At 41.6% G+C, this 24,961-nt stretch overlaps 1 long non-coding RNA gene across 1 annotated transcript in view; it reads left to right on the forward strand.

Moving 5' to 3' along the window:
- The window catches only part of LOC137545409 (uncharacterized), a 46,188-nt gene that overhangs the window by 7,889 nt on the left and 13,338 nt on the right, over positions 1–24,961 (forward strand). Inside the window, exon 3 of the long non-coding RNA XR_011026030.1 lies at positions 3,122–3,294. This is a non-coding gene — a long non-coding RNA (uncharacterized lncRNA). The remainder of the gene's footprint in view (positions 1–3,121; positions 3,295–24,961) is intronic.

A 24,961-nucleotide genomic window follows, 5' to 3' on the forward strand; every position in this document is an offset into this window, starting at 1 on the left:
TACCAAGGTTGCCCAAACTTTTGCATCCCACTGTATATGCTGTCACTGCATTGTGACCTCTGTCAGATATTGTAACCGTACCATATTTTTTTTACAGTAGTTTTGATCTTAATGGGTATTTTTTATTCACTTATTTTCATCGTGCTTTTCTGTGCTATGTGTCTACTAAGTAGTGATGAGCTACTCCCACTGTCTTGGGTGTGATAGGCTCTGCGGCTATTTAGGTGAAAGACACATTTTTTACATTTGTGGATGGTGCTAAGGATAAATCTCCAATGGAAAAACCTGTTCTGGTGACAACTGTCAAAGGTGGATAATTGCACCACCTTTCTGTTGGGATTCTGAGACAGGAAGTGAGATGAAAGAACTGGCCATCTAAGACCAACTCCATGCTCAAACAGCATAAAGGTTTCCCTGGACCTGTGTAAGTTGTCAAGATAAAAACCAAGTTGTTTCTCTGTGCAGAATCTGCTTGATTATCTAATGTCAAATAAATCACTTTTAAGGAATGCGGTCTTAATAGAGTATTGTACTGTGTTAGCCATCAGTGAAAACAAGTTTTTTAAGTGATTAAGTAAGCCAATAAATGGCATCATCCTAATTCAAAACTTCTTGCAAGGTACTTGGTCAGGAGCTTAGGTGCTAACCACTTCCTGTTCACAGACTATAACTGCTATACAATCTTTCTCAGATAGCTGTGTCCTTGCCTCCACCTAATTTGTAGTTCAAACAGCATGCAGTAGCTCCTCCCCCTCAAAAAAAATATTCTGTTAGCTCCTTCATTTGGGCTGTTCCAGGACATCAAAAGTTTCACAAGCTGAACCCTTATGGGACATAAAAAAAAGGTTCAAATTTACTAAACTATCAGATTATTTATTTGGACCCGTTCCAAACCAGGAGTTGTACTTTTAAAACCTGACAAATCTCTTAATGCATCTTAACTGTCTGCAATAAAGGATTTAATTACAGTAAATTAAAAAAAATTAAAAAAAAAAGAAGAAGAAGAAGAAAAAAAAAAACTGACCATATGTAAATTCCTAAAAGCTGATCAAGCCATAATAAATGATTCAACCAAAAATAACAACACTGCATGCAAACATATCAATAAATAATACCATGCTAATTGAAAAACAAACTGATTCTATCTTCAGAACTTTTTAATTACAATGGTTATCAGTTCAATTACTGGACAGCAGAACTTCTACAGCCTCAGGCTCTTTTATTGCGTGAAAAATGCAGGAAATAGGGCTGATGCTTTCAGTAGCCAAGAGCCATGCTGTGAAATGTGCTGGCATAATGTAAAATGCATGGCCCATAACATATTGCACACCAACTTTTATAGGCTCCAGTAGGTCTTTTAAACAAGAACACTAGCAAGCCAGTATGTCAGGACGGCTGGGAAGTAAAAATGCCAAACAAAACATTAAAAGTTTAATAAAATTGGATATGTTTTCTCTCATATCCTGATGGTGGGACTTCCATGATCCTCCATGTAGTATGGAAAACGATGGTCCAGGTAGCAGGAATCGAGGGACTGCAACAGCAGTTTAACCACTTCAACCTTCAGTTGTTTTTTAACCACTTAAGACCTCAGTCGTTTTCACTTTATGCATCCGAGCAATGTTCACCTCCCATTCATTAGCCTATAACTTTATCACTACTTATCACAATGAACTGATCTATATCTTGTTTTTTTTCCACCACCAATTAGGCTTTCTTTGGGGGGTACATTTTGCTAAGAGCTACCTTACTGTAAATGCATTTTAACAGTAAGAATAAGAGAAAAAATAAAAAAAATCATTATTTCTCAGTTTTCGGCCATTATAGTTTAAAAATAATACCTGCCTCCGTAATTAAAACCCACGTATTGTATTTGCCCATTTGTCACGGTTATTTCACCATTTAAATTATGTCCCTATCACAATGTATGGCGACAATATTTTATTTGGAAATAAAAGAGCATTTTTTCCATTTTGCATCCATCACTATTTACAAGCTTATAAAAAGAAAATATAGAGAAATATTTCATCTTTACATAGATATTTAAAAAGTTTAGACCCTTAGGTAAATATTTATGTGTTTTTTTTATAGTAATGTTTTTTTGTTTTTTTTTATTAAACATTTTATGATAGTATTTTAGGGAGGGTGGGATATAAATAGTGTTTTATTTGGGGAAATATTTGTGTATTGTAATGTTTTTTTACTTTTAGATGTAGTTTTACTTTTTGGCCACAAGATGGCAATCTTGAATTTGTTTACATGACGTCACTCTAAGCGTACAATGTACGCTTAGAGAGACATAGAGTCAGAAAAAGCATAGCTTCCGAGAGAAGCTGTGGCTTTTTCCGGGGGGGGGGGGGGAGGAATCAGTGATCGGGCACCACAGCCCGATACATTGATTCCTGGGCTACCGAATCCATGGTCGGGAGTGCGCGTGTGTGTTCCTATTCATTGATCTCCGGGCTAACGGGCCGTGGCCCGTGAGCCCTTGGGCATGAGCGATTGGCTGCGGGAGCGCGCAGCAGCAGCCTTTTGGACGTAGCAGCTACGTCCAAAAGGCTTTAATGGTTAACATGGGATCTACGTCTTTTCAGTAGGACATTGGTAACATTTACCTTTGTACTATTTTACTTAAAATTTTCAAACCGCTAAACCGTAACCCCCCTCCTGCCCCAGAAAAATAAAATAAAAAAATTGGCAAATACGTGGAAAAACAAAAACAAAGAGCTTTGTCGAACATACAAAAATGAGAATTTTCAGCAAATGTACCAGAAAAACAATTGTGAGTGGGCGGCCCCGTCACCTGTTATTTGTCAGGTGTATTTCCATACATAGGCAATAATCCTATGGGCAGCTATTGCAGCGGCCATACTTCCTGAGCACCCAAATTTTCTGCTTCCAACTATACTCCATTTCTAGATGTGTTCCTTGCTTTCGGGGGCATAAAGAGATGATTTTCATATACGGCAATGATGCATCATAGGAAACCACAGATGCTCATTTAAAGAAAAAAAATTCTGTAGGATCTCAATGAGATTCATGCCAAAGAGCAGATAAACATATCTCAAAAATGCAATAAGGATGAAAAAAAGTGTTGTTGGTTTTTTTTTTATGCCGTCAGAAGGCTGCAGTGCAAAGGGATCTAGAAAGATGATTGCTAAACTCAACAATAGAGAAGAATCCTACTGAGCCCAGGGGAGGAGCCAGCAGTACACAGCCCGGTTACATGGGGAGAGAAGCGACAAATCAGCAGCTAGAAATATGAACTAAAAGGGAAGCAGCATAACTTCAGAGGTGTGTAATATATGGGACACTTATGGTTGAACTTTAAAGGACAACTAAAATGTTTGGGACATGGAGTGTGCCATATTTATTTTCTTTTAAATAATACCAGTCTCCTGGAGTTCTGTTAAAGGAAAACTATCGATACCCAAGTGTTCTAAAATGACAGTGTGCAAATAATCTCTAAGTAGCTATGTAAACATTTTCCTACTTTTCATGTTAAATATCAGAGGCAAAAGCTGTAATTTATTGATGGTAGGATTTAGCTATATTGGGACAAATCAATTGCAGAAGGAGTGTCTGCTTCAATGTACAGCCAGAGTTGCATATCAGACTACAGAAAGCAATTATCAAACATATCAAACTCTGAAAGCAAAAACCGTATGAAAAAGCTGTGACAATTAGTTACATTTCCTCTGCTCTCTTCAGACATGTCAGTCAGAAACACAGGACACAGGAGCTGCAGCTGTTGGGAGCTCTCTTCTCTGTCACACACAGAGCTACACAGAGTTAACTGATCAAGTGTGAGGGGAATTTCCCCTCTCCTCATGGCTCAGTCAGCCGTCAGTTTTGGCGTCAGTAAAGTTTGAATGTATTTTTATAAGAGTAAACAAAGAAGTTGCTACTAAAATGTATACACCAGTACTTAGCAGCACTTCCCAAACAATTCCTGTGTCAATTGAAAAAAATATGTGAATCGATAGTATTCCTTTAATCTTTCATATATTGGTAATGTCTATTACACACCTGAAACAGCTTGCAGCTAATCCATGTAGGGTGGGAGGGAGCGCCCCAATGTGAGTGTAAACATTTCTGGGGAGTTAATAAGGAACAGTCTTACCTCGGTCGGTACTACAGCAGGTAGTATAAATCTGACAGAAGCAACAGGTTTTGGACATCTCTTCATGGGGATTCTCAGGGATTTATTTATTTTCAAAAGCACTTAGTGAATGGCAGTTGCTCTGTCCAACTGCCAAAAAAAAAAACTGTGCAGCGAGCAGGGAAGCTGGCCAGCATCATTGTTTAAATCCTTTTTAGGGAATATCTTTATAAAGAATAAAAGCCTTGCTGAGAATCCCCCATGAATCCCCCATGAAGAGATGGACTAATCCAAAACCTGTCACTTCTGTCAGATTTCTACCTACTGTAAGTGACAGCAACATAGGAGAAAAGTAATTTATGGCTCATTTTACTCTGGAAAAAACGTACTTGTTATTTGTCTATGTTCGCACATATTTTAAATTTTTCAATTTTTCACCATAGTGCCCCTTTAACCACTTTGCATCCAGACCTTGTTTTCCCCTTATTGACCAGAGCAGTTTTGACACTTTAGCGGTGTCCCTTTTTAATCAGCAATAACTTCATCTGTACTCGTACCACTTAAATTATCTATATATCGGTTTTTTCAAGACAAACTAAGCTTTCATTGGGGGGTATTTGGTACAAAGGGAAATGTTCCTCTCTATGCATTTTAATGGGAAAAAGTGGGAAATTTTTTTAAAAAATGCATTGTTTCTCAATTTTTACCAATTCCTGTTTGGAAATAAAAAGTGCGATTGACATAAAAACTGTGCCGACAGTTAAAGTCACCCCAGTATAGATATCCAGATGTGCCCCCAGTATCACCGCCTCCCCCAGTATAGTCAGATGTGTCCCCAATATCAGCCTCCCTAGCATAGCCACATGTGTCCCCTGCGTTTGACCGCCCCAGAATAGATTGACAGACGCACCCCCAGGAATAGTGCCCCTCTTTATAGCCATATGTGTCCCTGGATCAGGATTAACCCCATTATGGCCAGATGTACCCCCAGGATTAGTGCTGTCCCCCCATTTTAGCCAAAATGTGCCCCCAGTATATGATTACTGCCCCCCCCCCCCAGTTGCCCAGATGCACCAAATTAGTAAATCCCCCCTCCCCTTAGTCAATTAGATGCCCCCCAACAAATATGTAACCCCCCTTTTATTTATCCTACCCCCACCCCCCAGGATCGATAGCCAGATGCCCCCCGCCCCCTCCGTGCAGAAATCCTAAAAAAAATCCAACAGCAAGCAGCCTCACTCACCTACCTCGTTCCTGCGACTGTCCTGAAGCCCGATCCTCTGTTCTCCGCTCTGCAGTCAGCCGCTTATTGACGTCATCAAGCCGGGACCCGGGTTTCCGGCAATATGCGTCTGAATGCAGAGCGGTGATTGGAGGATCAGGCTTCAGGATCGTCGCAGGAACGAGGTAGGTGAGTGAGGCTGCTTGCTGGATGATTTTTTTTAACTATTTGTGCGCCGAGGGGGACAGATGAAGGATCGAGCAGTTCACTACTGCAGCGATCATTCGTGGGAGGGGGGTGGACTAATTGGCCAAAAGGGAACATGTTCCCTTCCACCAATTAGTATTGCAGCTGACAGTGCCGGAGGGTGCGCTCTGAAGTGCACCCGACCGTGCACAGCAGGGCTGCAGCCAAGTCAGTATATCTACGTCGCTGTGGCTTGGAGGGTGCCACAGCTGACGTAGATATACTATAGTGGTGGGGAAAGTGGTTAAAGATCCAATCCGTGTAGTTTCCGTAATCACACACATGTACCCAAGTTGCGAGATCACGGAAACGATTGCTCGTCGTCACTCAAAAAAATTGCCTTTCATCAGAAAAATCATAGGAGAAATTGTGTATTGGGTATGGGCCTTTAGACACAGATGTCACAGATGTCATAGTGGGCTCTAGGGGATAAGTTCCCTCTTGTTTATATAATTATTACAAGTGGTTTTTAACACTTTAAAATATACCACGGCCTAGTCTTCTGTTTCCTAGTTTGAATAAAACTAGATCTTGGAATAGAAACAATTTTCCTCCTATTACCATTTAAGTCACCAGATGAGTCATTTAAAAGTTAAAGCACAGGCTGACCCCGCTGATTATCTGAAGCACGTACAGTAGCGAGACATGCAGAGAATGTGTAATCAAGTAATATTTTTGTCTGAGACAATGAAAAAGGAAATGCATTTGATGTGAAGCCAGCTTACAGTCATAAAGCCATTCAGTCTGCTCCGTTAAGAGATTCATACATGAGAAAGGACTATAATGTGCAGCTGTCTCGATTGCCAGTCCCAGTGCTGAGGCAATGCTTTCCAAAAGTCAAAAATAGAATTTCTGAGCGCGCGGCACAATGGAGGGGATGCTAAATATTTCTGCAGGAAAATTAATTTCCCAGTTGATGCTCAGATGAAAGGAGGAAATAGATATTCATGTAAAAAATATTAAATTGTTAAAAAGAGGAAAACACGGGCAGGGAAACTCAAGTGTTCATAGATTTAAGAAAGAACTCCCTATGTATTAGACTAATTTTTTTTTAAGAGCTGAAGTGATGGAATAATGAAAAAAATTGCAACTGAATTTTTGCATCAGCTGAACAGAAGGACAAACATAAAGCATTTGAATAGAAGCACTCCAAGCTTAGGAGGGCCAAGCAGAGAAATTGTAAGGGAATCATTTGAATTATTTCAAGCTGAAGTGGTCGTTATTCAGTGAACACTCTGTAGGTAATTACTGAATCTAACACTTACCCAATGAGGTATTATATTTGCTAAACAATGGCCAAGCTTTTATCGGTTGGCACTCAGGATTCATAGGCATTATGTTTTTGGCACAGAGGATGCTGAGGGTTGAGGCTCCACTGAAAAACCAACCCTTACACTAAAGGAAAGGCTCTCTCAAGTTCTGTAAATAAAAAACAAAAAAGTGTAAGTGTGTGTGTGTGTCTGCCCCACTAATATTATAAACTAGCCGACCCGCGGCGTAGCATACGCCGCATAAGAGGGTAGAGGGCAGGAAGGGGGTATTGGGCACAGCGGCGGGGAGGGGGGTTGGACCCCCCCTCAACTGGGTCCCCCATGTGTGCTCCCCCTCCAGCTTAAGCTCAGCAGGAACCCCCCCCCCCCTCACCTGGGTCCCCCATGTGCACTCCCCCTCCAGCTTAAGCTCAGCAGGAACCCCCCCCCCCTTCACCTGGGTCCCCCATGTGCGCTCCCCCTCCTGCTTAAGCACAGTAGCAGCCACCACTATTAGTAAGAGGCAGCGGGCGGGGATGACTCACCTCTTCCGTGTTCCATTGTGCGTTCCACTGTCGTCACTTCCTGCAACGCCGCACACTGTATTGGTGTAATTTGCCTTTTTAAAACAGAAGGAAATCTGCAATAATTTAGCTATAAGTGAACATTTGTGGTTACCCACAATGCACTGCTACTAAATATGCAAATTACCCCTTTTCCTCTTTGGTAAGCCAAGCAAGCATCCAGAGCCGCTGGTGTATAGCAAGCATATAGCTTTAAATTTTACACAGTCATATCAAACCCACATGTGACAGCCTGTTTCAGTCTTTTGGTCCTCATCAGGGATTGATACGGCTGTATGAGATAGGGCTTGGACCAGTACAACAGAGTAACCAAGCAGCTCAGGGTGACCCAAACCACTCAGAATGTATAGGGGGATAAAAGGGACAAAAAAGACCTTCTACTAAAAAAATCAAAGCTTGGTGTAATTTGCCTTCTTAAAACAGAAGAAAATCTGCAATAATTCAGCTATAAGTGAACATTTGTGGTTACTCACAATGCACTGCTACTGATTGAATATGCAAATTATCCCTCTTTGCCCTTGGTTTGATATGACACTACTTCTTCTTCTTGCTAGGACCAGCCCCTTCTTCTTGCTTGGACCGGCCCTGGGGGCAGGGCGCTACTTCTTCTTCTTGCTTGAAGGTTGAGGCACTTACTCTAGTATATATATAGATGCAAAAGTTTGGATGTTTGTTACTCAATCAATCAAAAATGATTGAATAGATTTGAATGAAATTTGGCACACAAATAGAACATTTCCTGGGATAAAGTATAGGATATTTTGTATCCCCATAACCAAAAAGTGGGTGGAGAGAAATACACATTTCACTGGGAAAATGTAAACTGCAGCCATTCTTACACTGTTAATGGTAGGGATTGGGATTAAAAATATAGGAATTGGTTGGGATTAATATTCAGAAAATTGGGTGGAGCCTACAAAAGCCAATCAAAATTCACCTATTGATTTTCAAGGGGAATATTTAATTGCTGCCGTTCTTGCACTGCTAATGGCACAAGCCTCAAACCTGGTACAGTTGGTCATTGGGTGACTGGGGTTCAAATTTAGAAAAAGGGGTTGGAGCACAAACAGTAAATCAGATTTGTTTCATTTCAATGCAAATTATTGATGACAAAGACCACAAAGTTCATAAACTTGGTCATTGAGTAATTGATTAATTGTGTGTGAGGGTTCGAAAAAGTGGGTGCAGCCAACAACAGCCAAATACATACACGGGCAACGCCGGGTCATTGTGTGTGTGTGTGTGTGTGTGTGTGTGTGCGTGCGTGCTTGCGTGCGTGCGTGCGTGCGTGTGTGTGTGCTCTAAAATATAATAATAACCAGTAAAAAAAAAGAAAACATTTCTTTGTTACAGCTGATACAAATCCTAAAATAAACCTGCACTGTTTCTACTTTGTGCTTCATGGAAGCAGACACATTGTTAACAGCCTTTGCTTTCAAATGAGCTTCTCTGCCATCTCTGCCATGGCAATCATGTGACATGGGGAGAGCTCAAATTACAAGAGCTGAAATGAAGTTCTGAGTTCAGGTCCGGTTTAAGTTAACTCTATCTCTAGCCCTAACCTTGTATAAAATCTAGTTTGCATATTTTGCATGGTGGTACAGTGGATAGCACAATGCAGTCTAGGATGAGTTTTTCATATGATAGGTCTAACTGTAATTTTGTAGAAAATCTATTTGACATAACAGAGACATAAGGCTATGACTATGGTAGTAATTCATCCTGCATCACTTCCCCCCAAGTCCAGGCGTCAGGTCTGCTGGGTCTGTCAATCATGGCAATATCGAACATGATTACAACACACACCTGATTACCCTTGCAACCAAGATTTTTGTGCCATTTCTAATCAATCCATTTGACTGTTTTTAGCTGGTAATCAATCTAATGGTTGATCCCACACCCATTTTGCAGCACCGATTCTCTTTCAATTTGATAATTGTCAAGTTGGAAGGTTGATCATGATGCAATATTGAGTAATATTTGGGCACACTTAAGGGATTCATGGTAGAAAAGTGTTCTACTTCTACAATATCGATCACCAAGGTATAAAACTTTTTCCCACTTTTAAAAATGTGGCCTTATAAATGTGGCAATTAAAGTTTCAAAAGTTGTGCACAAGAAAAGATAGATCTTTGTCAGAATGGTACTTTCTTACACCCCCAAGTGATGCAGTTGAATTCAATTTCTTTTTGGGACTTTTTCTCCCTTAGAAGATAGAATTTAAGTTTAAATGTTATAATGGCTTTTGGTTTCCTACCTTTTCAAACACTTTTTCAGCTATTACTAAATAATGGTTGTTGTTTATTTCTGCTCCTCTTTTGACATGAGAATCAATAAGGTTCTCCCTCATTCTTTTGTTGGTAATAATACAGTCTATGATTGACTTTTTCTTCCTCGTTGATTCTTCTCGGACGTAACTCTGCCCTGGCCTGTGAGGGAATTGTGTACTTTGCTTCGTAGAAATAATTCCCGCTATTTTTTCTCCATCATTGCTTATTGTATTGTCCCCTCAAATTTCCCAAAACATCCCTATTGCTTTTTGTCTGTTTTCCACCCTTCCATTAAAAAAATCTACCAAGATTTTTGACAGAACTCAGAGCTTCACTGATATTGTTTCCCTGTAATTTCTTGAAGATTTTTCTTTAGCATTCACATTATTTATCTGCTGAGGTATTAATATTATCATTATTGTATACTAGCTAATTGCCCGGCGTTGCCTGGTATGTATTTGGCTGTGTTGGCTTCGCCCACTTTTTCTAACCCTAACACACAATTACTCAATTTTCTCAATGACCTAGTTTGTGAGCTTTGCGGTCTTTGGCATCAATAATTTGCATTGAAATGAAACAAATAAGGTCCAGAATAGAAGACACACCTAGGTTTAGAGGGTAAAAACTAGAGAAAAAAAACAAACAAACCTGGTGTGTCCATGTTCCAGAAGCATCTTGTAGATGTTCTCCTCCAATCATTGTCTTCCTGTGGCCCCATGAGGCACCTTCCTTTGCTCCCCCTGTGTGTCCCGTTCTTTCCCTAGTGTGTCCCACTGTGTCTTACTTTGCCCCCTGTGTCCCCTACTATTATTCTGTGCCCCCCCTGATCCCCCTAAGGGTCCCTACAATGCTAGAAAATTTGGTACTGCTGAGCCATTGACCTTTGAAAAGATGTGAGATTTTGGATAGTGAAATAGGGAGCCAATGAAATCCTACCCCATCTTTGGAATCCAAGTCTAACAATATGTCTTCTACCTGCATGAGACATTTCGTGAGATTCAGACGTTGCTAACGGCCATTGCTGCGATTTATGTACGTCACCATCACTACCATTGAAATAGCCCAAATAAACAGGTTTTTGTGACCCTAGGCTATGACCTCTTCGGCCTAGGGGCCTGAAACTCACCAGTCATGTTCCCCCTAAGGGTCCCTACATTGCTAGAAAATTTGGTACTGCTGAGCCATTGCCCTTTGAAAAGATGTGAGATTTTGGAAAGTGAAATAGGGAGGCAATGAAATCCTATGGGGGATTTTACCAATTTTGGACCCCTGTAACTCTGGTTTGCAGAGATGTAGGGACCCCATCTTTGGAATCCAAGTCTAACAATATGTCTTCTACCTGCATGAGACATTTCGTGAGATTCAGACTTTGCTAACGGCCATTGCTGCGATTTATGTACGTCACCATCACTACCATTGAAATAGCCCAAATAAACAGGTTTTTGTGACACTAGGCTATGACCTCTTCGGCCTAGGGGCCCGAAACTCACCAGTCATGTTCCCCCTAAGGGTCCCTACAATGCTAGAAAATTTGGTACTGCTGAGCCATTGCCCTTTGAAAAGATGTGAGATTTTGGAAAGTGAAATAGGGAGGCAATGAAATCCTATGGGGGATTTTACCAATTTTGGACCCCTGTAACTCTGGTTTGCAGAGATGTAGGGACCCCATCTTTGGAATCCAAGTCTAACAATATGTCTTCTACCTGCATGAGACATTTCGTGAGATTCAGACTTTGCTAACGGCCATTGCTGCGATTTATGTACGTCACCATCACTACCATTGAAATAGCCCAAATAAACAGGTTTTTGTGACCCTAGGCTATGACCTCTTTGGCCTAGGGGCCCGAAACTCACCAGTCATGTTCCCCCTAAGGGTCCCTACAATGCTAGAAAATTTGCCACTGCTGAGTAATTGCCCTTTGAAAAGATGTGAGATTTTGGAACTGTAAATAGGAGGCCCAATGAAAGCCTATGGGGGATTTTACCAAATTTGGAGCCCTGTAACTCTGGTTTGCAGAGATGTAGGGAACCCATCTTTGGAGCCCAAGTCTAACAATATGTCTTCTACCTGCATGAGACATTTTGTGAGATTCAGACGTTGCTAACGGCCATTGCTGCGATTTATGTACGTCAGACTCGCCACCATTGAAATTGCCCAAATAAACAGGTTTTGTGACCCTAGGCTATGACCTCTTCGGCCTAGGACTGCATTGAACGCGACCCACGCATTGTGCGCATTCTGGACAACACCAATTACTGGGTTTATACCCTTCTGGATCCACGGTACAAACACAATGTTCCAAAACTGCTTGAAGAAAGAGCCAGACAGGTCAAAATGGAAGAATACCAGCAGGCCCTTGTGGAGACTTTAGAGAGGAGATTGACATCCTCCCCCTCCTCTAGCCAGTTGTACGCCGACAGACTGACTTCCGCAAACCCAGGACGACCAGGAGGACAGCAAACAACACAAGCCGCAGCTAGTGCCCAAAAGGGAATGGTATCGGCAGTGTCCTTGGAGTGGGAAAATTTTCTGACACCCATGCAGCAGCACACAGAACAGCAAGCGTGCAGATCCACCTCCAACACCGATCGCCTGGAGAAGATGGTCAAGGACTACATGTCAGATGGCGTAGCTGTGTTGAACAATCCATCTGCACCCTTCAACTATTGGGTATCGAAGCTAGACACCTGACGCAAACTGGCAATGTACGCAATAGAGGTGCTGGCTTGCCCGGCAGCCAGCATTATGTCGGAACGCTGTTTCAGTGCTGCCGGAGGCATCGTCACAGATCGGCGGCGTATCTGCCTCTCCACAGAAAATGCAGACCGTCTGACTCAAATTAAAATGAATCAATCCTGGATTGGAAACGACTACGCAACACTCCCGGACCCCAACCAAGTAACATGAACAATGAACATCTGTTCCGGTCCCTGTTTATTGAACCTCTCATCTGTATTACATTTATGACTGCATGGCGACAAAATGCAAATTGCTATCCGCACGCTTCTTGTCCTCATGCAAGGCCTGGGTTGTTGTGTCTCAAAGCGTGGCCTTCTCCTCCTGCGCCACCCTCCTCCTGTTCCATCACGTGTGCTGCTGCTGGGTTAGCGTTACCGGTCCCTTTTCCTGGAACCTCTTATATGTATTACATTTAGGACTGCATGCCGACAAAAAGCATGTTACCTGTGCAAAGAAAACAGACATTTCCCGCATTTAAAAGACAGTTTTCCCTTTGAAACTTTAAAATCGATTTTCTCAAAAACTATAAGCTCTTTTTGCTATTTTTTTTTCCTCTTGTACCCACTCCCAAGGTGCACATACCCTGTAAATTTGGGGTATGTAGCATATAAGGAGGCTTTACAAAGCACGAAAGTTCGGGTCCCCATTGACTTCCATTATGTTCGGAGTTCGGCCATGTTCGGCCCGAACCCGAACATCTAGATGTTCGCCCAACACTACACGTGACCCGTTCGGCCAATCACAGCGATAGCCGAACGTTCGGGTAACGTTCGGCCATGCGCTCTTAGTTCGGCCATATGGCCGAACAGTTTGGCTGAACACCATTAGGTGTTCGGCCGAACCCGAACATCACCCGAACAGGGTGATGTTCTGCAGGACCCGAACAGTGGCGAACACTGTTCGCCCAACACTAATCTGCAGCAGCAGTTCCCCTACCTACACTGACTACAGGCAACAGTTCTGTCATCACTAGTGATAGTCAGTACTCCAAACAATACCATTACAAAACCATTACCCACCCATTCATTAAATTCATTGAAAGAACACAGACATGATACAAGCTCGGAAACAATACAGCATTGTCCTTGTATTGTGCCTGTCAAAGTGACTTTAAAAAACAAGTTTTATACATACTGTACCTGGGGCTTCCTCCAGCCCCATGCGCACGGATCGCTCCCACGCCGCCGTCCTCCACTGTCTGCAGCTCCAGTATCGGGTCCTGTTAGTTCTACCAGTCTGTGCAAGAGAAGTGCACCCTCTACGTATCTCTCTGGCGGCTTGATACCGGAGCTGCAGGCAGCGGAGGACGGCGGCATGGAAGTGATCTGTGCAGATGGGGCTGGAGGAAGCCTCAGGTATGTATACAACTTTTTTGTATTAGTTCTCTGGTTTCCTTTAAGGTATTGTTTATAGTTTACAAATCCTACATAATAACATTGATGCAAAGTATAAATTCAAACAGCTAAAATACATATGTTTATTCAGGCTTGAAAACAAATACCTGCTGTAGCCTTTGTAGCATTTCTTTTTAAATCAGTTTCACTTAAAGAAAAGTGGAAGGTCTTATTAGATCAATGGACTTCTTTGCAAAGTGTGTTTAATAGGCTGCTGCCCTTCTCGGCGTACTCATTGTTTTTCAGGAAAGAAAACACACAACACTTCAGAGAGAATCTAAATCTTTCCTTTCCTCGGGGCATTCGCAGGTTCCTCACATCACACAGAATGCAGAAAAGGAGAGAATGCGGCCTTATGGAACAGACTGTACACTGCTGCACAGGGCCTAGGGAAATGGCAATGTACAAAACCTACGTAAAATGGAGTCAGCAGAGCCTCCTGATGTTGCAGTGGAAACAAAGCCCTTTACTAGGAAGCCTGTGTAGTGTTTGTAGTGGTCAGCTGCAGTAGGTAAGGATTCCCAAGTTGATTTTGTGGTTTTAGATGGAGTTTGTGTGATGTCTTGTTGCCACCTTTGTTTGTGTGTGAACTGTGAGCTTGGCTGAGAGAGTATAGGGTACCTGAAGCAAAACACCCCATCAGTACCCCGTCCTATTAAGTTTGAATATGGTGACCATCTGCTGAAGAGAGTTGAAGAGGACCTGCCATGCTGCTGAGAGCAGGTAATGTATAATCTTCCACTGCCGTTGCTGCTCTGCATTATGTACATAGATACTTGGGGAGGGCAGCCAACAGCAAGACAGACAGAAACGGCTCAGGAAATTTGGGGCACACCAGGCACCGCCATAGGCCATAATGTGAATTATGGCTATAGCAGTAATCAGTAATGAGTCAGTAATTTGGGAACTGTCAACAGACAGATCTCAAATTACTATAAAAAATACCTGCCGAATTATGCCTTACCTTATTATGCCTTATTATGCCATGGCGCCTGGGAGGGGGAAAGTACTGAAAGCACTGGGACTTTTGCAAGAGCAGGGTGAGCAATCTTTTGGCTTTACCCTGCACCCCAAATTTCCCGGTGGCTTAATTACATGTACACAGTCAACAGACTTCTGCAGGGGAGAGGGTGGAGCTTAATGTAGTTATACCCCTGAATAGCATTAATTTACAGTAATCCTTTTGTATCAGGTAAAGCTCCCTTGGACAGCATTTCCCCTGTCCCATGTGTTGCTCCTAGGAATGATCAGAACAGCCAAATGACATTTTGTTTGGGATTCCAAGTTTGGCCTGGTAAATCCAAGTTTCGTTTCAAGTTTAGCAATGGCAGTTAATAACAAAGCCCCTGAACATGCTATGATTGCCAAATTTGCTAAGTATATTAAGGTCAATAGTAGGATCATGTACACTTGTTTTATTCAAAAAAGGTTTTATAATTTTTGAGAAAACCAATTTTAATGCCAGGTTCACATTGACACATTGCAGTGTTCTGTTCTGCTAAAGAAAATGTTTTATCACTTCTGATGAGTAATGTATTCAGTTCTAATGAGTGAAGGAGTTTCATATGCACAGGTTGATACAGATAAAAACAACACCTCTGATCACGATACAAAAAAAAAAAAAAACAAGGACAGATGTTAATAGGTTTATTTAGAAGTGTGAGTTACAGCATACAAATAATAAGAATAGACATAAGAAAAAAAAAGGATTCATGCACAGTACATGGGCCCGCCCAATAAAGGTAGGTAGACACTAAGCATCTTATCAGTTCAGCAGCTAAGACATATTTCTGGCAAAATGTCAAATAGTCAAATAGGACCAATTCACTGTATTCATATTAATGATTATGCAAAGTAAACCATAACTAATGCGTTTGGAACACTTATACAAATTTACATGTCTCTGATACATGGTGTTGAGCAGAGCAGGATCATCCACCAGGCAACCTAGGCAATTGATTGGGGCCTAGTGGATATTAAGAGGCCTATCTTATTTTATCTATCCACTTTAGCTTACCAAAAGGGCCACAAGCGGACCACAAATCTACTACCTTGCCTAGAGTCTCATTACATCTTAATCTGTCTCTGGGTTGAAGCTCCTTTTTCCTAATTTAAAGGGGAACTTCAGCCTAAACAAACATACTGTCATCAAGTTACATTAGTTATGTTACTTAGAATAGATAGGTAATATAATCTCTTACTCACCCTGTTTTAAAAGAACAGGCAAATGTTTGTGATTCATGGGGGCTGCCATCTTTGTCATGGGGGCAGCCATCTTTTTGGTTGAAAGGAGGTGACAGGGAGCATGAGACACAGTTCCAACTGTCCTGTGTCCTGATTACCCCTCCGAGCTGCATACGCTAGGCTTTACATGTCAAATTCAAAATGTAAGAAAAAAAATTTGTACCAAAACAGCAGAACGAGAGCAACAACATCAGAAATCCCATCATGCTTTGCACAGCATCAGGGGAAAAATGTCCGGGCAGTCGATTTTTAGTCTGGAGGTTCACTTTAAGGCTAGCTATTTCAGTTTGACGTTCTCAGATTTTTTTTTACAGTTTTTGCAAACCCCTTTGAGCCTGCTATACCTATAACATATGTGCTGCTAGTGCTGATTCCAAGAGCCCTGAAGTATGGTGTGCAGAGGGGGATGCCACTGTACCACATCACAGTTCTATCCTGTAGTATATGGACCTTCATAATCCTCAGTATGACACTTTTACTCTAGTGTGCCAATATCCATGCTTCAAGGAGCTCACTAAGAGTGGAAACAGCATAGGATAGAATTCTTATCCTCCACTCAATAATGTTTCCCTATCAAAGTCAGGCTATCCACTGTCATCAATTTGCCTTTTCTACAAGCACCATCTTTGCAAGAACTTTATTCTGGTTTTAGAATTTTGTATCGCTAAACATGATGGAGTAATGTTGACTCTTCTCTCAACCCCGTCATCTAGTAAAATGTTGTTTCATCTGATACATCCTTTTACTCCTCCAAAAAAGTCCTAGGTAACAGTTCACAGCCTTCTCAGGTTCAGCGCTTTTCGGGTAAGGAAGTGCCCTCAACCTCTGAGAGGAGCAATAATGTCACCACATGATGCTACACTCATTTTATAGCGTACGCCTTTCTAATGTCAGGTTAAACCCTTCTTTGTGTTGTACATTCAAAAAGGTGTTTTATACATACCTCAAACATGTTGGTTCATATTAATTGCTGCATATCTGTTAGCTGTACATCCATGATGCATATCTCCTGTTCAGCAACATTCCAGAGGTGCTCAATTGGCTTGAGATCTGGCAACTGTAGAGGCCATTGGAGTACAGTGAACTAATTGTCCTGTTCTAGTAAAAAGTTTGAGATAATGTGAGCTTTGTGACATTGGGCATTGTCATACTGGAAATAGCCATCAGAGCATAGCACATAGGTAATCTTCCAGCGTATCAAAGGTTGAGAGTGAGACTCAGCTATTGCTGTTACTTGGATTAAAGAACTAAGGGGTTCAATAAATTCCAGATTCAGATCTACCACTTTATACCTACAGCTTTCTGTGTCTAAGTTGTGGTGAAGGTTAGTGTAACATATAGGTTGTGTTGGGTAGATCAGATGGCAATGACTCAACTAGTAATTCAGAATGCATTTGGTCACTCTAAGCCAATGAAAAATCCCCTCAGGTCTGCAGATCAGCTATCCTGGTCTTTTGAACCTCAACTTAACAAGAGAGTTGGCACTGAAAGTGGAAACAAAAATTCTGTCTCAGAGCATGGAATCTCTCTGAGGAATCTCTCTGATTGCCTAACAATGACCAGTGATAACACTCTTCTGCAGAAGGTGCCAGTGGTCCATACATAGTATTCATAGATCTGTAATGAAAAAAAGTCAGACATGTCTGAAACAGCCTATCTTTACTGGTACACTGCTATATTAGCTTTCCCACACTGTTTTGTTGGTAATTTGGCTGATTATGCACTGGGGATAGCCTAACCTCAATCAATCCATGTAATCCATGTAAAGGTAAATAGTATTTTCATGCATAGCTTATCCCTTCTATTATAAATCTCTTGAACCTTAGGTTCTACTCCTAACATTAATCATTGTTTGTTGTGAAAATGCTGTTTTCAATTTCTAGAAAAAAGGAATGACAATAGCTTGTACTTGTGCGTTTTTTGAAAAAAATTGAAAAAATCTGGACTTGGATTTATAAGCAATACTTTTTTTAATTCATATATCACAGTGAAAACAAGCACAACATTTATGTCAGTGTGACCTTCAAGTGCAGAACTAAAACTAACCTTTTAGTCTGATCCTACCCTTTAATACTCATATGCCCTAGCTGACCCTAGCCAATACCCCTAGCCAGTACTCAACTACTCTAACAGCATTAGGTTTTTAAACATATAGGTGACTATAGTTGATATGCAGTACCGGTTGTTACTTGTAGTTACCAGCACATATCGCCTAAAGTCATGCAAAATTGCCATTGACAGCTGAAATAATTGAAATTATTTCAACGCTCAATGCAAGCGTGGTTTTTCACCATGTCAGTTTTAACTGATCTATTTGCAAAGTAGCCTCTGTTGTTATTAGCATTCTCTCAGGTACCCCTGAGATTTTCTAGAGACGTATTCATTCACAAGTGTTTTTTATTAATAGAGGTGGCCCGAGCAGTTCGCCGGTGAGCAATATTCTGCAAACATCGGCTGTATGCATTTGCGGCAAACAGTGAACATTTGGTGTGTTCGCTTCACCCCCTATACATCATCAATGAGATAAACTTTGACCCCATACCTCACAGTCAGCAGACACATGGCAGCCAATCAGCTACCACCCCTTCCTGGACTCTCCACCCCATATCAAAAAGCAGTTGCAGTGGCCATATTGGATCAATTCTCTGCTGGCTGCTGACTGTTAGTGAGAGCAGGGTCAGACTTGCTGCAGATAGGTTGGGAAAGCATTAGCTTGGCCTGTGTTCTTGATCCTTTCTTGCTGTAAAAGCACTCCAAACAGCTCTTATGAGGGCTAGCAGATCCGTTTCGTGATATTTTTTCTTTTCTTTGTGTGACACTCCACAGCCCACTGACACCCAGAGCTGTGTGCACACTACTGCTGTTGTCTCATTAAGTTGCACAGAACGACCCCAGTGCATTATTATTTCAATGTATTCTGATAGCACTGATTGCATTTATTTGTGTGAGACACTCCACAGCCCACTGACACCTAGAGCTGTGCATAATGTGATTTCTGTCCATTAGGGTTTAAAACCCGACTTTGCGTCAACCCCATAATTTTTGGTGAGACTTTTGGCATGGACCCCCCTCTGGCATGCCACAGTCCAGGTGTTAGGCCCCTTGAAACAACTTTTCCATCAATTTTGTGGCCAGAAACAGTGTTTGTAAGTTTTAAAATTCGCTGCCCACTGAAGTCTATCGTGGTTCGCCAGATTCACCTGTTTGGGAACATTTTGCGGAAGTTTGCGTTTGCGTTCGCAAACAGAAAATTCTATGTTTGTGACATCTCTTTTTATTAACTAAGAATACTTATTAAGATTTTCTTGTGTATGACTTGACTTCTATGTTTTTAGTACTGCAATAGATTAACAGTTGCAAATTGAAGAGCCCCTCAGGTTAGGTATAGTAACACTGGATTAAACACAGCCAAGGCAGCCATGGAGGACCTTCTCAAGCTGAGAATCTACTGTGTGTACAGGAGCCACACCCCTTCCCCTTGTGCTGCCTAAAGATCCAGCATGCCATATATTTAGCAGCTCTAACGTCTGACCACCACCAAAGCGCATTGTTCTTCTGCTCATCCCACCCACTACAAGCCGCCCACCATGCTCCATGCTTCGCCCCCCCTCTATGACAAGAGATGCTTTTCTATCCTCTAGGCTAGCAACACATATGTACAGCATAAAACCAGGACTGGTTCAAGTAACAATTGGGCCCTAGGGCAAGATTAGCCAGGGGGCCCCCTAACAGACACCCTCAACCAAAAAGCATCATTAGAGGCCCTTTGTTGCAGCCAAATCTCCCTCCTGGGCCCCTAAGCTGGCTGCTGACCCTCCCCCAATCACCTCCCAACTTAACAGACTCTGCAGAGTCCCTGGGGAGCAACAGTTAAGATGGGAGAGGGACAACTTGGGGGCCCCTACAGGCTCTGGGGCCCTGGGGAAATTGCCCATTTTTTCCTATGGTAGCTCCAGCCCTGCACAAAACCCTGAGCTGTAACTTGAAGGATTGAGTACTGATCTTTGCAGGCAAAAATATGTGTACGTGGCTTTACACTCTAAGTATCTTCCAGGCAGGGGCAGGAGCACCCCTGCAATTGGGAGGGGGGGGGTAATTTCTGACCTTCCCTTCCTCTAATACAGGACACTTTTTTTCAAATCAGGAGTTTTTGTAGCTACACTTGTTACAGCATGGGTAAGGGGGGGCAGGCAAGGAGAGCCAAGTAAGGGGGGCAAGCAAGGAGTGGCAAGGGAAGGGGTGTGAACATTGGGGGGCTATCAATTTTTTTGGGGGGGCTCCATACTTCTGTGGTGCGCATAATGCATATTGGGAACCTAGGTTCTAAGCAGATAGGGTCTTCTGTGTGTACATACAGTATACATGTGGGGACATAAACATCAGAACTATTATGTAGAATAAGAACAGACATGAATTATTTTATAGATTCTCGTACATTGCAAAGCACGTCAACTCTATACAACTGTGCAAAATAAATAACCACAAGACCTCATCTATGACAATTCTGTGTATCACACATTAACTTTTTAATCAAACAAGTAGCTATTCCTGCTAAATGATGGTTATTCCAGGTCACCATCACCAACGTTTTCCAATTCCAGTTTTATCGTTTTCCTGTTTGTAAGTCCATGTAAGTAATTGACTTGCAAAAGAGCTAAATTGCTCAGTACTCGAGGGAGCATTTTTGATCCACGTCTGCTGTTTTGTTGTTTTTTTCCCCTCTTTCTTTCTCTTTTCTACTCAATGGTCAAACTACTCATTGCATTTTGAAGAGTAACCTCTAATAGCTTTTTAAAGAATGATAGCGTATTTGCTCATCTGTTTCAGTCAAGAGATCACTAAAGTTCTTTCCTCTTAATATGCTATTACTGGAGGCCTCAGCCTGAGATCTCCAATTATAGCATCACTTTTCAGAAAGTGTCAGGATTTCATTATGATTTTTCTAATATGCTGACATAAGTATTACATCTCGGCAGGAGCATTAAACATTCCGCTTGATGTGTCTATTTTCACCTGGCCGTAAGCGGCGGACTTCTGTCACTTTTGAAGAAACTTTCCAGAGCGTTTCATTGTCTGCTCCGAAAGATGGCTTTGTACGGAGAAAAAGTATGATAGATACTTATTCAAAAATATGCAGAATGAGCAACGGTGAGGCTGACAAGTGCTGCATTAGTTATGGGATTCGCTCTGTAGAGGGATAATGTCCTCTTCTTTTTCAAACAATGAATGTAAATTGTTTTAAAATAAATGGAGATAAAATGGAATATATTTATTTGAGCGACTGAAAGGGATTTTTACAACCTTCAGATGAATTTAATCTATTGCTTAGAACATGTTCTTTTCCTTCTATCACTAAATAGATTATGCCTACCTTGGTCCCCTTAGGAACATTCTATTATGGACATTTCAACAGTGATATCATCATTCTCACTTCTAAGAATGAGCAAACTTGGTTGGGTAGATCGTGCTATGCTCTAATTCACCTGTTGTTTTAGTGTAATTCTATTCAAAGAATTGTAGTAGCTGCATAGTGTTCAAAGTGACCCTGAGATGAACACATATAAAATATTCGCTCCCATGCCGTCTTCCTCCACCCAGTAAGTTTGGCCAGTCGGGGTGCACTGTGCATAGTGATGGTCATAATCAGCAAAATTGGAGCTGATGAAACTACGACAGTGAAACCGGTCGGGTGAGGCGAACGTGTGGCTGGACGGTGTCCCATGATTGTTACGTGCTGTTTTTCGCTGTGGGTCCCTGTGATAAGGGCCCAGATGTAAGTGATTCATATAAAGTTTTTTATGCTCGTTTTTTATTGGATTTTTATTAAACACCAAATAGATACGCTTAGATGAGTTTATTGTTTCTTTCCATGCATTATACGGTTGAAACACTGCTCATAAGAATTTGAATCGGTGTGATTATTTCTTGCGTGGAGAGGAGGCCAGCTGGGAAGACACCTGCCGCTGACCTTATAACGCTTGCAGACCCTGTAATTAAGGTCTGTAGCAATCTGGTAAGCGCATCTGTTTTCATGGTGGTTTTGGTGGTGGATATTCATGATTAAGCGCCGAAGTTTTATATCCAATATAGAATACTAATGTCAGCTATTCAAAAAAAAAAAGAAGTTTTAAATCAGGATGATACCAATTATTGGCTAGCTAAAAAGAATAAGAATAAGCAAGCTTTCGGCTTTGCAGCCTTCGTCGGGCTTAAACAGGATTAAAGCCCGACTAAGGCTGCAAAGCCAAAAGCTTGCTTATTCTTATTGTTTTTAGTTAGCCAATAAATGGTATCATCCTGATTTAAAACTTCTTGCTTTTACTGATGGCTAACATGGTACAATACCCTACCGCTACTACTGTTCAAAAAACAATCCAATGAGACTATTTTAGTTATTTTTTTAGTATATGAATGTTTATTTTTTTGAAAATAATAATAATAATGAAAACCCAAAAATCTATATATCAAGCTGGGACGTTTAAACAGACAGCATTCCGCTAATTTCTAAAATTCAAGTCACTGCTGGAAATTTCCCACCGCTAAATGGTTTTCCGATTTTTTTTTAAAGAGCACATGAAAAACGCCTTTAAATATTTCAATATGATATATCTGCAGATAAAAAACCCTCCATAGCCCTTGACTGTGCGGAACATTTCTAGAAAGAAAATATTATTTACTGCAAATAATATTTCCAATTATTATTTTGACACTGGTAACATTGTGTTTATATAGCGGTGCCATGTTTTCATCTCTGTGGCTCAATTTGTTACTGTCTGTCCTGAAGAGTAAAGCAGACAAGTGGAATCCCAGGGGAAATATTCCTGCCTCAACCTTCATTTCAGAGTGCTGAGTGTTTGTACACATTGCAGGCAGCACCGAGGTTAAAATATTAGGTGACATGACTTTTCTGTTCCTTTCAGTAAGGAATGAAGATAGAGATAGATGTCAATTCTAACAATGTTTGCCATTTCCTTTCCTGTGTTGGACAGATGGCATAACCGCTTTATAATCTCAGGAGGAAGACCTGAAGGCGATAAGGGCAAAATATAGCAAGCAAGGTGGTGTGTCGTGAGTTCAGGCACAACCCAAAATTCAATAATGAACGCACAATATTATTAGCTATTTGCACAAGTCTGCTTGAGAGCCGTGATAAGAAGAAAACAACCTCAATAGCAAGCCTGTTGTGGGAAATCTGTTTTACCTCTCGCAACACACTGCTCTGCTGGTTCTGGAGTCCGGACTACAAATTAGTCATGGAATTGGCTTTATTGATGTAGAGCCTAGGTTCTCAACACATGGGGCCTGATTCACAAAGCGGTGCTAACAGTTAGCACCCTGGTGAAAAGCCCTTTATCACGCCTAAACTCTGTTTAGGCATGATAAGTTTAGGTGTGATAAGTTTAGGTGTGATAAGTTTAGGCATGATAAGTTTAGGTGTGATAAGTTTAGGCATGATAAGTTTAAGCACCAACTGCGTTAGCACCGCAGTACACAGCTGATCAAAAGTTTTGCGCTAGCAAAGTCTGGTGCACTTCGCATAGAGTTTATTGTCGCTGCTTTGCGTGCAGGACTTTGCATGCTATCTACACTTATCTAAACTTAGCATGCCTAAACTTATCACACCTAAACTTATCACACCTAAACTTATCACGCCTAAACTGGCTTTTCACCAGCGTGGTGCAATGGTTATCACGCCTAAAGTCTCTAACTGGGTTAGCACCGCTTTGTGAATCGAGCCCATGGTGCGCATACCCCTGTAGATACTTCAGATGGGCTGAGGGGGGTCTTTATCTTATCATAGTCGGTGTAAATAAATGCATTTTGAGATTAAAAAAAGCAAAACAAAACGATTTATAAATAAAAATGAATAATCATCTATAGATTGTTAACCACTTCCGGAGGGCGGTGATTGAAATATATGCCCTGTTTTGATGCTGTACCTGCCAGGACGTAGATTTCACACCACTGTTGCCGCACGTTCACACCATTCTTGACGCTCCCGCCAATCTCGTCGCTTTCTCCCTGCCCCAGCTCACCCCCCCTGCCGTCTCTATGATGGAAGAGCTCTGTGAGCCGGTCAGGAGCAAATTTCATTGGCTCCTGACCCTGTCATCAATGTAAGCAACTCCTATTGGCTTACATTAATCACACAGTCAGGAGCCAATGAAAGCAGCTCCTAACCGTCTCACAGAGCTCTGCCATCATAGAGACGGCAGGGTGGGTGGCCTGTGGCAATGGGTGTTTGGCGTGGATGGTGGTAGCTGCGGGTATGTGTGGAGATCCGTCGGTATTTGGCAGTTTCTGGCACCAGCGGTCTCTGATCCTTAAGGGGCAGAGACTGCTGGTACTGAAGAGGTTAAACTCATCAAAAAATGTTTGAGACACATTCATTCATAATTTTCTAGTACTTTAATCAATTATAAATATGCATCAAGGGGTACTAGAGGTGTACGCAAATGATGGCTCACCCTGCTGCCGCTCACATCCCCGGCGGAGTAAAATACTATTCCTCCTCCGAGTCATAGAAACTCGGAGGGAGATGTAATTCAGGGTCCGGCAATTGCCTGAATTACCCTTGTGAGGTATAACGTTATTATAGGGTGGGGATTGATTTCAGAGACGATGCTACCTACAATATGGGATACTTGGCTAATGCAATCATTAATAAAGGGGCACATGCAATAATAGTGTTGAGAAACACTGATATAGCATTAAAGTAAACCTGCGAGTTTTAAAATGAAATAAAAATTACATACTTACCTGAGTGGCACAGCATGGAAAATCGTGACGAGGGAAGCCTCTGGATTATCCAGACGATTCTTTAATCTAGTTAAGTTGTTTTCCTACAGGCACTCTTTAACTTCCATGGCAGTGCATTTCTGTCTGGATTTATGGGTCTAAAAGCGGTA

Source organism: Hyperolius riggenbachi, chromosome 1, assembly GCF_040937935.1.
Source record: "Hyperolius riggenbachi isolate aHypRig1 chromosome 1, aHypRig1.pri, whole genome shotgun sequence".
Classification (NCBI taxonomy): domain Eukaryota; kingdom Metazoa; phylum Chordata; class Amphibia; order Anura; family Hyperoliidae; genus Hyperolius; species Hyperolius riggenbachi.